At 44.2% G+C, this 12,288-nt stretch overlaps 1 protein-coding gene across 1 annotated transcript in view; it reads left to right on the plus strand.

The window, feature by feature from the left end:
- The window catches only part of MRPL2 (mitochondrial ribosomal protein L2), a 443,294-nt gene that overhangs the window by 94,747 nt on the left and 336,259 nt on the right, over nucleotides 1-12,288 (plus strand). The gene's annotated exons all lie outside the window — the stretch shown is intronic.

Here is a 12,288-nt window from a genome sequence, read left to right on the forward strand (position 1 = left end):
ACAAGTTCCTTTTTAAAAATCCTACTGCGGATCCTGACACCATTTTACAGGGACCCAAGGGCATTAAGGCTACTACTGCCAAAAATCCTACCCCCTGTGATAGAGATTCCAGGGGGCTGGATAGATGGGGTAAGAAGGTATAGGGTCTATATTAGATCACTGAATGCTTAAAAAAGTGAATGGTGATTAATCAACCCTATGTAAGTGAAAGCTTACAATCTCGAACTGTCAGAAGAGTGATTTTTTTTCCTAGGGAAAAAAATTGCTGTTCCAAAACACATACACACAACACAAGCACACCAAACAAACAGAAATCCACACACATACACCTAAAATCTGACACCTAACCCTACACTAATCTATACACACACCACTAACTATCCATAACCCAAACCCTAACCCTAAGGTCAGTCACTATCGCACACTCACCTCACCCGCTCCCTAACCCTAACTCACCTAACCCTCACATCCACACAATCGCACACATACCTAACCCGTGCCCTAACCCTAACTCACCTAACCTGCCCTAACACTCACATCCACACAATCACACACTTACCTGAACCCGACCCGTAACTTTCCACCACAGCACTGAAAATACTGAAGCAATAGAAATGGACAAGCAAATTCTTTCCCTAGGAAAAAAAATTGGGATGTCCTTCAAGGATGCATCTGCAGTCATAACATATAGGTTGTCCTGCCTCAGGCAGCCCTTCGGTCGGCCGGATTCCAAAGTCTGGGTCTGGCTTCGGCTGATGTCGCACTTCACCCGACGTCATAGCTCCTGGGGTATAAAGGCATCAGCCGACGCCATTTTCCTCAGTGTTTCTTGCCGCGCGGTGCCCGAAGCAGAAGCTGTTCGCAAGTGCCGGTCGGTCAGATCCAGAGATTTCAGCTACCGAAGACTTCTAAAAAAGCTAAGTACCCGTTGAGACTCTTTCTTGCCTCAGCCGATGTCAGACAAAGTAAATAATTGTTTAACTTGTGGGAAACAAATACCTCATAAGGATTTCCACTCTTACTGCCTTCCTTGCTTAGGCCCAGACCACGACGTATCAGCTTGTTTAGCCTGTGCTTCCTTCAACGGACGGACACTTAGACGTCGGTCGGAGTTTGCTGAAGAGTTTTTTGGCTCCGCTTTTGCATATAAAATGCCGTCGGAGACTCCGACTATTCATTTAGCTAAAAAATGCAAGGAAAAGGTCCGACACTCGTGGCCCGCGGTTTCGGCTGAAACCACGGTTAGGCCTACCGCGAGTGTCTCGGTTTCGGCTGAAACCGAGACCTCGGTTCTCCCTTCGACCGAAAGCATGCCTCCGACAACCGAGGCCACACAGGCCCCGGCTGAGTCGGCTACAGAATTTCCTACTGAAGAAGCAGGCACACAAGATTTGTCCGACACCATTCCGTTGGACATCTCTACTCCTGCACGTGGGGCAGCTAGACCCCCTGCTTCTATGTCTATCAAGGCCTTCTCCAGGGCTAAAGCAGCTAAACTTTTCAAGGCCTTACCTACAAAAGCTCCCTCTCACAGACCTACCTCAAGTTCGCAGATTCTCAGCCTTGCTGAGGACCTTATTTCTCTGATCAGGGGATCCCAACCTCACCCAGACAGGGCCTCACATCTCCCTCCTGAAAAGAGGCCTAGGACTGAACCCCCTGAACCTCTCTCCTCTGACTGTTCCTCAGATGGTTCAGATTTATCTGACCATCAGGAAGGACCATACTCACCTTATGAGGATTCCGATGCAGAAGACTCCATTCCTTCTGCCTCCCCCCCAGAAGAATTTTCATTTGGGGAAACTCTACACTCAATGAGGGAACACTTCCAATGGCAGGGCCAGGATTTTTCCTTATTCTAGGAAAAGGCTAAGGACTTTTTTACACTTACCACAGCATAGGCCTTTAGCCATACCACCTGTACTATCAGTTGATGATGATGCATACAATGGTGCCAGTACTGCCCCTGATTCTCTTCCCCCGGCCCCTGCCAAACTTGACAGATACTACAGGGTCCCGGATTCTCACTACCACTTGTATAAGGCCCATGCTGCAGACCCAGAAACCATTTCTCAGGGCCCTAAAGGTGTTGCAGCTGCCTCTGCCAAAAACCCCCTACCCTCTGAAAGAGAATCTAGAGCATTAGAAAGATGGGGCAAAAAGGTTTATACATCTGCTACTCTTTCTGCCAGGGCTTTAAACTGTCAATTTCACATGATACAGTACCAGGAATTTTTGTTAGATCAGCTGAATAAAAAGCTGTCCTCTCCTGAACCTTTAGACTGTAAGTCCCTTCAGGATTTGGTACACAACTCTTAGCAGGTCAGTAATCACTTCTTAAAATGTGGCTATGATGCACTGGAGGCTTCATTTAGATCAGCTATGACTGGAGCAGTGATTCGAAGGCATGCCTGGCTAAAAGAACAATCCTTGCCAGACCATGTTAAGTCTAAACTCCTAGATGCCCCTATGGAGAAACAAAGTTTATTTGGCTCCCCTGCACAGGAGGTTCTAAAGAAAGTGGAAGAAAAAGCAAAATCTGTCCAAACAGTCAAGGATTTTCTGCAGGTCCAACCTCCGAGGTTCAGCAGAAATTGGCCTTCAAAGAATTGGTCCTTTCCAGACACCTCCAGAACACAGAGAGGCAGAAATAGACGCCCAAGAGGCAGAGGTCAATCAAGGGGTGCCTACAGGGGTCGTCAGCGGCAACCTGCCAACCAGAGAAGTGCCGCCACAGCTGCGACTGCAACCACTTCCACAGGACAGACACAATGACTTGGCTCTGATTCCTCCTACCAGGGAACAACTGGAAGCACCCTTGGGCGGGAAGCTAGCTTTATTTTCAAAAAACTGGCATTGCATTACAGGAGACAAATGGACTTTGCAAACAATAGACAAAGGCTACAAGTTTCACTTCCACACTCTACCAAAAGAGAGGAATGCCAAACCTTCCACCAAGCCAGAAATCAGAGGCTCTAAAACAAATCATCAGCTTACTAAGGATGAGAGCAATAGAAAAGGTACCATCTATGGAACAAGGCCAAGGATTTTACTCCAGACTATTCCTTGTACCAAGAAAAGAAAATCAATGGAGGCCTATTCTCGACTTGTCCGCACTGAACACATATCTCATTATTCCAAAATTCAAGATGCTGACCCTACAGCAACTTCTTCCCATGTTGGGCAAGGAGTCTTGACTGGTGACTCTAGATCTCAAGGAGGCATACCTGCACGTCCCTATACGACCAGATTGCAGAAGACACCTCAGATTTCTTGCAGGATCAGAGCATTATCAATTCTCAGCATTGCCCTTTGGCTTATCTACTGCGCCCAGAGTATTCACGAAATGCCTGGCATCAGTAATTGCACATTGCAGGCTTCAGGGAATTCAAATCTACCCATACCTGGACGACTGCCTAATACAAGCGGACAACAAGACAAAAATAATAAAGGATTTGGCCTATGTCATACAACTGCTGCAAGCCTTGGGATACACAGTCAACATATAAAAGTCAAGTCTAGTGCCATCCCAAAGGATAACATTTTTGGGTGCAGAGCTGGACACATTAACTCAGATGGCTTTTCTCACAGAAGAAAAACAAAAGCAACTACCAGTCTACTTCATGGCATTAACAAGACAAACTCAGCTTACTGCAAGGAAAGTCCTGCAGGCCCTGGGTTACATGGCATCCTGCATAATCTTGATCCCACATGCCAGGCTGCATATGAGAAAATTACAATGGTACCTCAGGAATGTATGGTCTCAGCACAGGCACAGTCTAGAAGCCCTGATACCAATCATTCCATGCCTGAAAAAAGAATTCCTGTGGTGGGCTCAGGCCTGCCAGATCAATAGAGGATTGCCTTTCCACAAACCACATCCAAGGCAGACCATCACCACGGATGCCTCAGACCTAGGCTGGGGGGCACACATGGAAGACAAGTGCATCCAAGGCCTATGGTCCCAAGACCAGCTGAATCTACACATAAATCTAAAGGAGATGCTGGCAGTGAAGCATGCAATCGAGGCATTCAAATCATTCCTCCAGCAAGGACACCTGCTGATAAGGACGAACAATACCACAGTCATGTGGTACATCAACAAACAGGGAGGCACACATTCATACCCTCTATGGGACCTAGGCCTGAATCTCAACATCCAGCTGCAGGCCAAATTTGTACCAGGAAAAGAGAATTCACTAGCAGACAGCTTAAGCAGAACTACCACGGATGCTCACAAATGGATGCTGCATCCAGACATCTTCAAAACCATAACAAAGAAATGGGGAATGCCAGAGATAGACCTGTTCGCCTCCCCACTCAACCACCAACTGAAGAAATTCTGCTCAAGAGTATACCACCCACAAGCCTGGAGGGTGGACTCCCTTTCTTTCAGCTGGAAGGCCCTGACAGTATATGTCTTTCCACCTCTCCCATTGATGTACAAAGTTCTACTGAAGATCAGAGAGGAACAGCCAAAGGTAATTCTGATAGCTCCAGACTGGCCAAGGCAGCATTGGTACCCGCTACTGAGAAGCATGTCTCGGACGAACTCATGGCCTCTACCTCTATGTCCTTTACTTCTAACGCAGAACAACTACAAGACCCTGCATCCAAACTTAAAAACGCTGCAGGTAACTGCTTGGAAAATTGCATAAAACAAAACCAACCTGTTTTATCTCAGAGGGTTAAGGACATTATCCTGGAGGCTCGCAGACCCTCCTCAAGGAAAACATATTCAGCCAAATGGAAGAGATTAAGTGCAGCAAAGGGAACAAATGTCACACTGGCAAACCTAGCACACATCCTAGAATACTTCGCAGAACTGTTCCACAATGGCCTGTTCTACTCTTCCATTAAGATTCATGCATCAGCGATTTCAGCAGAGTACAACATGGATTCTCCTGTCTTCTCTCATCCTCTCCTCAGACAATTTTTGAGAGGGATCAAAAATGTAAAACCTTCCAGGAAACCACCTCTGCCTGCATGGGATCTCAATTTTGTACTAGAAAAATTAACACTTCCCCCTTTTGAACCAGCAGCAACAGCAGACTTACAGTTTTTATCTTGGAAAACTGCCTTCCTGCTAGCAATCACTTCAGCAAGAAGGGTATCTGAGTTACAGGCATTAATGGCAGTGCAGCCTTTCCTTATCTTTCACCAGGATAGAGTGTCTCTGAGAACCAATCCTACTTTTATGCCAAAGGTGGTATCCAGGGTGTCCTTGAACCAAGCTATTCATTTACCTACATTCTTCCCTAACCCACAGAACAGGGGGGAAAAACTACTACACACCTTGGATGTACACAGACAACTGCGCTACTATCTGGACAGAACTAAGGCCAGCAGAAAAACTGACCAGCGTCTGGTAGCATATGCAACAGGAGTGCAAGGAAAAGTAATTTCAAAACAGACAATCTCAAAATGGATAGGAAATTGCATTTGATTCTGCTACTCATTTCATGGAAAGACAACTCCTGAAAATATCAGGCCTCACTCCACAAGAGCTACAGCTACCACAACAGCTTTCCTACGACGAGTGGCTACCAAAGACATTTTAGAAGCTGCTACTTGGAGCTCCGTGCAAACATTTGCCAAGCATTACAATCTTCCTTTATACTCCAGATCCCGAGCAGGTTTTGCAACTGCAGTTTTACAAGGGATCTTAACTACACCATCATTATCTTAGTGCCTCCTCCCCCAGTTTGGCTATGGTATTCTACCCATATGTTATGACTGCAGATGCATCCTTGAAGGACATAGTACAGTTTTGTACCTACCATAAATGTAGATGTCCGATAGGTATGCATCTGCAATCAGGATTACCCACTCTCCTTCCCCTCTGTGGTCTTCCTAGGGTACTTACCCCTCTCTTAGCTAGCTGGGGGAATCTATTATGGTGTATTTGTTTGTATGTATATATGTATATATACTTTTTGATTCTACTGTTTGGAATTTTCTACTTTTATACAAATTTAGCCTTCCTAGAGGGCACCTGGCATCTGGGGCAAGAAACACTGAGGAAAATGGCGTCGGCTGATGCCTTTATACCCCAGGAGCTATGACGTCGGGTGAAGTGCGACATCAGCCGAAGCCAGACCCAGACTTTGGAATCCGGCCAACCGAAGGGCTGCCTGAGGCAGGACAACCCATATGTTATGACTGCAGATGCATACCTATCGGACATCTACATTTATGGTAGGTACAAAACTGTACTTTTCTGTTGCTTCAGTGTTTTAAACTTTCACATACATAGGGTCGATTAATCACCGTTCGCTTTTTTAAGCTTTCGGTGAGCTAATATAGACCCGAAGGTATACACTTCTGCAACTTGGCCATTAGGGCCTTAAACTGCCAGTTTCATATGTTAAAGTATCAGCAGCATATTATTGGATTGCTTACACAGAAAATTATGTTGATTCCTGATTGTGCTGAAAATAAGGATTTACAGGATTTAATGCATTCTGCTGAACAAGTTGGAAATCATACTTTGCAATGTAGTTTTGATTCACTAGAGGCATCTGGCAGGGCTGCTGTCACTGGGTCTGTACTTAGAAGGCATGCTTGGCTTAAGGAGCAATCTTTGCCAGATCATGTTAAAGCTAAATTGCTGGATGCTCCCTTAAATCAGGACCACTCGTTTGGCAACAAAGCAGAAGTAGTACTTAAAAAGATGGAAGAAAAAGCTAAATCTATGCAAACTGTTAAAGATTTCCTAGAAGTACAGCCTCCAAGATTTAGTAGGCATTGGCCCTCTAAGAATTGGTCCTTTCCTGCTTCTTCCAGGCCTTCAGTCCAAACCCAGAACCCCCAGGCTTCAATCCCAAGGTACGCACAGGACTAAGCAGTGGGGGGCTCCCACTTCCAAATCAGGGAGTAGTAAGACTCCACCGTATGGTAAACTGTCTCAATGACTTAACTTTAAAACTTCCAAGCACTTCTCAACTGACTGCTCCTTTAGGGGGAAAGATTGCTCTGTAGACAAAAAACTGGGAACTCATTACCCAGGACAAATGGGTTTTAAATATAGTTTCCCAAGGATAAAGATTTCACTTCCACATGTTACCAACCCCAAACGGTTGGCCAGTTCTACCCCAAAATAAGTAGGCAGAGGCTCAAAAGCAAATACTCTCTCTCTTAAGCATAAGGGCTATTCAGACTGTACTACAATAGGAAAAGGGACAAGGTTTCTACTCAAGACTTTTCCTGGTACCCAGAAAAGACAAATCATGGCGTCCTATCCTGGACCTTTCTATCCTAAACACCTTTTTGGTGATTCCAAAATTCAAGATGCTAACTCTTCACCAGTTGCTTCCTATGCTAGGCAAGGATGCCTGGTTGGCAACACTGGATTTAAAGGAAGCCTACCTGCACATCCCAATCAGGGAATCTTGCAGAAGATACCTATGCTACCAAGCAGGCTACATGCATTATCAGTTCTCTGCACTGCCCTTTGGCTTATCTACTGCGCCCAGGGTATTCACAAAGTGCCTAGCTCTAGTCATTGCAGGCAAAGAAATATTCAAATATACCCATACCTGGACGATTGTCTAATTCAGGCAGAAAGCCAGGACATACTTTTGAATCATCTGGCGTTTGAACAAAAGGTGCTAACTTGTCTGGGGTACACCATAAACTAAAAGAAATCACATCTTGTACACTGTCAAAAAATTATATTCCTGGGACCAAGCTTGAACACAACTTCCCAGATGGCTTTCCTCACGCCAGAGAAACAAATTCATTCGACAGCTTACTTCAAACTAATGGCCTCAAAAACCCTGCTATCTGCAAGGCAAATACTGCAAGCTTTGGGGTTCATGGGCTCCTGCATTCTCCTAATTCCATATACAAGACTGCATGTGAGGAAACTACAATGGTATCTAAAAAGCCTATGGTGTCAAAATTCTCAGGATCTAGAAGCAGTGATTCCTATCATACCTTGCCTACAGTTAGAGTTCCTTTGGTGGGCAGAGGCCTGCCACCAAAACAAGGGACTACAATTCACTCTACCCCCTGCCACCCAAACCCTAACAAGAGACTCATCAGACTATGCATGGAGGGCTCACCTGGCAGGGAAGTGCATTCAGGGCAAATGAAACCCAAGTCAAATGCACCTGCATATCAAGCAAAAAGAAATGTTAGCTGTACAGAATGCCCTGACAGCCTTCAAGGACCACAGTTTTCCAGGACAATTAATGGTAAAGACGGACAACACCATGGTTATGTGGTACATAAAAAAAAGCAGAGGGGTACCAAATTCATAGCCCCTCTGCAGACTAGCCATGGCTCTGTGGAACACAGCCTTGAGCTACCAAGTGCACCTACTGGCTCAATTCCTGCCCGGAAAGCTAAATACACTGGCAGATGAACTAAGCAGAAATCTCATGGACTCACACAAGTGGAAACTGGAACCAAAGACTTTCAACATGTTGATAAACAAATCAGGGAGCCCAGATATAGACCTGTTTGCCTCCCCCCAGAGCTACCAATTGGACAAATTCTGCACAAGGACTCCCCACAAACAAGCTTGGAAAGTGGATGCCCTGTCCTTCACCTAGAAAAAAATCTGTCACTTTATGGCTTTCCTCCACTGCCTCTCCTCTCCAAACTACTATTAAAGATCAAGCAGGACAAACCAAGGATGATATGATTGCACCAGACTGGCCACACCAACACTGGTACCCCCTCTTGCGCAGTGTGTCACTGCTGGCACCATGGCACCTGCCTCAGATCCCTACCCTGCTGTCCCAGCAGGAGGGCCAGATTCTGCATCCTCAGCATCAAACCCTGAACCTGGCAGCCTGGCTAATTACCTGATCTCTCCGTTACCATCCCTCAGTAAACAAGTGTCGGATGTCATTCTGGAGGTAAGGAGGAGTAGTACTAGAAAATCTTATGCTGAAAAATGGAAAAGATTCTGTTCCTGGAACCAAGCTCAAGGGATGGGCACAGCAGTGCCCAGTTTACCTCAGATTCTTCAATGCTTAACTGAGATGCTTCACAAAGACTTTTCCTTTTCCTCCATCAAAATTCATGCCTCAACCATTTCAGCTCATTACAACACAGAACCACCCCTCTTCTCTCATCCACTGCTTAAGCAGTTCCTCAGAGGGGCCAAAAACTTAACACCACCATGGAGAGCCCCAACTCCAGCCTGGGACCTTAACTTTGTATTGGAAAAACTCACTCTACCTCCTTTTGAGCCAGCTGCAAGTGCAGAGTTAAAATTCCTTTCTTGGAAAACAGCATTCCTTTTTGCAATCACTTCAGCAAGAAGGGTGTCTGAATTACAGGCCCTTATGGCAGTGGAGCCTTTCATCATCTTTCATGCGGACAGGGTGTCCTTCAGGACCAATCCCTCCTTCATGCCCAAGGTAGTATCCAGTGTGGCTCTTAATCAGTCCATTCATTTGCCAACCTTCTTTTCTAATCCACAGAATAAAGGAGAACGGATACTGCACTCCTTAGATGTGTACAGACAACTTAGATTTTACTTGGACAGGACTAAACCTCAAAGGAAATCTGAACAGCTGCTGGTGGCATTTGCTGCAGGGGCAGAGGGGAAGGCCATTTCAAAGCAAACCATTTCTAAATGGATAGGCCATTGCATTCATTTCTGCTATAAGCACCACGGAAAACCTATCACACAAGGGATAAGACCATACTCAACCAGGGCTGCATCTACCTCTACAGCCTTTCTCAGAGGTGTCCCTACCAGGGACATCCTAGAAGCTGCTACATACTTTCACCAAGCATTACCATTTGCCAATTTTCTCTAAATCCAGAGCTGGTTTTGCCACTGCAGTCTTGCAGGGCCTTATAGCTGGCCCTAATGCTATCTAACATCCTCCTCCCATCCTTAGCTTTGGGAATCTACCCAAATGTGATGACTGCAACAGTGAAACACGAAGAATATAGTACAGTTGTGTACACTTACCATACGTGTAGATGTTCGAGTGTATTCATTGTTGCAGTCCTGGTTACCCTCCCTCCAGCCCCTTGTCTTATTTTGGCTATTCTCCTTTACTATGCTTAAAAGCTTTTTGGTGTATTAGAAACAAATTTGAATGCTTTCAGAAAGCAATATCTTTTAGCCATTGAAAGATAAAAGTATTCTGTTTTTATTGCCCTCATATCAGTTTGTCTCCATAGAAATACGAGAAGCAGCTACACAGTTGCCTTAGGTACAAGCTTCACATGTTGCACTGTGAAAATTTATTTGCTAAAGGAAAACTTTTCATTGCATTCAGTGTTCTTTTATTTACCTGCTTCTACTTAAAACTTATTAGATTGATCCAAGGGCCTTGATCCAGTCACTACTCATCTGTGCAGAAGTAAGAAAAATCATATAATTTTTACTTCTATCATGCTCTGTATACTTTTACAATCCATCCCTAACCTCAACAAACCAAAATTACAGCCTCTTGTCTTAAACATGCTTTTGTCCAGGCTTTCTTCTCTTTTTGCATTGCAGTTCCTACATTTTTAAACTAAACGGAAAGAAAGAAAGAAGGGAGGAAAGGGGCACCTTTTTACTTTATTATCCCTATAACATACAAAAAATGTTACATAGATTACTGTATAAGATGCAGTATATGTCATGTTTTATAAAAATACAAAGAACAAAAATTGTTTTACTTAGTTACCTCTTTCCTTCCTCTTCCGTTCTCTACAGTGTTCTTCTAAATATTACTGACATGAAGTTTTGGAGTCGCCTACAAATTTAACAAAGTCAAAAAAGTCCAATATTTCCAGGTTTTCTTGTACTGCCATATTTCACAAATGTGACTGACACTTTGTAATCCCTCGTTTATTCATTACTTTTAGAGTTACTGATTTTCTTCCTGTTGGTCTGTATCTCCCAACTCCAGTCTCTTCATTTCCAAATACTCCTGGTTGTTGTGGTCAACTTCTCTGCTTTTCTCGTCTCTCAAGCATTGTTCTTTGGTACATTGGATATGTTTCTCTGGCATAGTCTGTCTCTAAGAGCTTTATGATCAGAAGAATAAGAAGCAGAGTTCCCTTCTGTTTGATACCTCATATTATGAATATAGTTGGATACAGCAGATTGAACCTCACACCTGCCTTTCTACATTCCCTGATTACTGTAATAAATTTACTCTTCTTTCTGGTGTACAGTGAGTAATTAATTTCCATAAGCACTTTACTGTCCCCAACTTTTACTACTTTGAACTTTGGTGACAGTTTTATAAGAATCAATTCTGTCTGCTGATAAGATTGCATCTTTACGTTTACAGGTCTTGGCTGCTTTCCCATGGCCAGGTTTAGAGCATACATACAATTTGCCCGTTCAGTTAACAAGTCCTGCTCTGGAATACCAGTCAGTTGCTTATTTGTGCTTTCATAAAATTAATACTGTCTGTTCCTTCCAGTTTCTCTTTTGTAGCAGAAAATCTCAGGATGTTATATAGTCCAATCTCGCCTACATTCTTACCCGTGGGTTCGGAGCCAAATATCTGCTCTGACTCGGCCATACTTTTTAGCTCCAAGTCTTTCTATTGGCTGGGCTAAGATGGTATCCCATGCTGCACTGCTCTCTACCCCCAGATCTCGTTTGCCGCTCATATAGCTCGGACGTGGTCTCGCTCTTGGCTGTGGCTAAGTACCCTTTTTCTTCTTGTATATCAGAGAAGTTTTTTGCAAAAAAGCTATTTTAATAGCTATTGTGTGTCTGTATTGTGGAAAAGTTGTGTTTTTCTTGATTGTTTATTCTGTGGTATCCCACTAGCTGTTTCCAATGGGCTAGGCCCGTTTCAGTTAGAGGACCTAGCCTGTCCCCTTACTTTCCTTGTGTGCTAAAAGTTTCCCAGGACTAAAACCATTTAATTTAGAGGAATTAGTTCTTCCCTTTGTATTTGTGTCTGAGGATTGTTTGACTTGGAGATCTGTGTGGTGTTCTGTCTGTTGATGGCTTGTTCCCACCTTGTGACTGACCGTTGGTCGATTTCTTTCAGTTAATTACTTGTTGTTGGTTAACTATGCCCAAAGATACTAAGGAGCATAAGCCCTCGGGCTTCAAGAAGTGCTCTAGGTACAGTTATAAAATGTCCATTACTGATGGACACTCTGTGTGTAATGGACACTCTGTGTGTACTGTCTGGGAGTGATTCATCTCCAGGAATCGTGCAGTTTCTGTCATGCCTTTAGTCCGCGTGTACTTCAGGAAAGGAAGAATAAATTAATTTTGAAGGGATTTCTGAAACCCTCCTTCGAGGAGGGTCTAGAGAGTGCTTCCAGCTCTAAGGCAAAATCCTCAAAAGCAAAAAA

Source organism: Protopterus annectens, chromosome 1.part0, assembly GCF_019279795.1.
Source record: "Protopterus annectens isolate FY-2018-M chromosome 1.part0, PAN1.0, whole genome shotgun sequence".
Lineage (NCBI taxonomy): Eukaryota > Metazoa > Chordata > Ceratodontiformes > Protopteridae > Protopterus > Protopterus annectens.